At 37.6% G+C, this 2,500-nt stretch overlaps 1 protein-coding gene across 1 annotated transcript in view; it reads left to right on the forward strand.

The window, feature by feature from the left end:
* The window catches only part of LOC137982517 (uncharacterized), a 313,756-nt gene that overhangs the window by 268,969 nt on the left and 42,287 nt on the right, over nt 1-2,500 (forward strand). The gene's annotated exons all lie outside the window — the stretch shown is intronic.

A 2,500-nucleotide genomic window follows, 5' to 3' on the forward strand; every position in this document is an offset into this window, starting at 1 on the left:
TAGGCCATTTCCGAATTCATGTCTGCCTTCTCTTCAAAGGGAGTCAAAGTGCGAATTTTTTTCTCATGATAATTAGTTTTCATTCTTATGTAAAGTACAACTAATTACCATAGTAAAAACTTCGCACTTAGACTCGCTTTGAAGAGGAGGCAGACATTATCTCGGAAATGGCCTGTTAACAAGCGGTTAAAACTAACAAGTGGAATATAAAACTATGTATTCATTATACTACTTAAACGGGCGGATACATAAATGACGAATACTGGAAAGTAAAAAAGTTCTCTGATCTCTTAGTTCTCTTAAAATTATTGAATAGTCGAGAAGAAGAAGGTCTAAGATTATACGGATTATTAGTTCTTTGTACAGCAGGGGACACCAATCATGATAATGGTGGTTTTGCTATGTTGACAGAATAGTAAAAAACTTGACTTTATCTAAGCGCCATGTCGTTCAAATGTTTATATTCTTCATAACAGGAAAGAAACGTTCTCCAGATTTGTTATAGTAACTGTCCATATCTGGACCGAGCTTATTCAGTTAACTCAAATACGCGAAAAAGTGAATACTCTGCATCCAGCAAACACGTGAAAAAGCGTGCAGAACGTGGCAAGAAAGAAATTAAACACGAATAATTTTCAATGTATAAATTGGTAGCTACAAATCCACCTATTACAAATCCATGTTTTACAAATCCACCTTTTACAAATCTATCTTTTACAAATCCATGTTTTACAAATCCACCTTTTACAAATCGACCTTTTACAAATCCATGTTTTACAAACCCATGTTTTACAAATCCAATCCAGTCAATCTTTTACAATATGCCAAGTACGTATGAGGTTCAATAGACATTATGGTTGTTTGGTAAGAACGGTACGTGCCGTTTATCATTTGCCTAAATTTCCAGATTGTTGCGCAGCGCTAGACTGGATTCAAGTACAACATGAAACTAGTACTAAACTCAAGAAACTTGAAAATGGTCAACGAATTTCCATTCGGAACCTCCCAACCGGGAAAACGGGACTACCGCTGGTCTCTTCTTGGGATTAACGACACGTTACCAACGTTTCTAACGTTTGGTGGCCACATGCACTGAAAGCCACTTTACCAAGAAAACTGCCCGTGGTAGTCATGAAGGAGATTATGTCATGGCTTGAGCGATTCATCTCCCAAAACTTCTCATATCTGCATTTACGTTTTAAGAAAAATAAATATTATTTTCTTCAATGCTACAAAATTCCGGTGTTGGAAAGCGATGGGAACAAAGGTTTTGTTGCTGTTTTGTCTTTCACTTCGCCAATAGTCGCCGAACAAAACAGAAGAAAATTCAAATTTCTTTTCGCAAAAAAACATCCTTGGAATCGAGTCAAGTACTGACTCAGTATGCAAAACTGTCAAAAGTTCTACACGGAAAAAGTTTAATTTCAGTAATTTGAATGATAACAAAACATAATTCGTTCACATATTTCAAAGTAAAGAGTGACAAAATGGCCGTTCCATAATAAAGTCTAGAAGAGAAAAATATCATACGAATTCGCTTAAGTCAATTTTTAATTAATCATTTGCTTTACTTCCTATTAAGACGCTAATGTTCAGTATGAAAACAGTGGAAATGGTGACCGGAAGCGGAATTGGACACTACATATCAAGATTGTTTTGTGCTAGTGGTGAGACATGCGTGCAGTCATGCAAACTCCTTTATCCCCATAGTCGAGATCTTAGGCCCAGTTCAAACGTCGAATTTCACATGTGCCGAACTTAATTCCTATTTTAGTCGACTAAAATAGTTAAATACGGCATTTGGTTCAAACCTAGAATTTAACATATTTAACTCTGTTGAATTTAACTCTGTTCGCTGTCAGTCAGTCTCCCTAAATGAATAACAATAATTTACTATATTCATGCATTAAGCTCGGACCTAAGTCGAAAAGTCGAACCCAAGTCGAATCTTCGACTGTTTCAGTCGCAGATACGGCAAAAGTCGAATTTAATTGATTCAAACGTGGCACTTCACATGCATTTAACTCTCGCATTAATTCGGCTCATGTGAATTCGACGTTTGAATCGGGAGTTAGGGTTGATTTCCGGTGTCGCGTCATTTTTATGTGCGTAAAATTTACGTTCGCAAGTAAAATAGAGGCAATGCATGAAAGGTCGCTCGTAAGCGTCACGCGACGAGTAAAAGTTTAACCTCTCTCAACTCCTCGTTTAAGCTCAGCAATTTTTATCTTGCCTCTATTTTATTCACGTGCGTTAACGCGCGTAGCCAAAAACGCGTCATTGGAAATCAACCTTCAGTTTAGTTGAATTCCAGTCCTCACTCCTGAATATTTACTTCCATCTCAGTGGGTTCTAGGCCTTACTCCTACTTATTTATACACTTTCGCGACTGTCCGAATAGGTGTTCTTATTGCACCAAATTATGGAAAAAAGGCCCCGATATGTAACGCTCCACTTTCGAGATCAGCGCGGCGCAGCTTCGCTCCGTCACAGAAATCGT

Source organism: Montipora foliosa, chromosome 13 (genome assembly GCF_036669935.1).
Source record: "Montipora foliosa isolate CH-2021 chromosome 13, ASM3666993v2, whole genome shotgun sequence".
NCBI lineage: Eukaryota > Metazoa > Cnidaria > Anthozoa > Scleractinia > Acroporidae > Montipora > Montipora foliosa.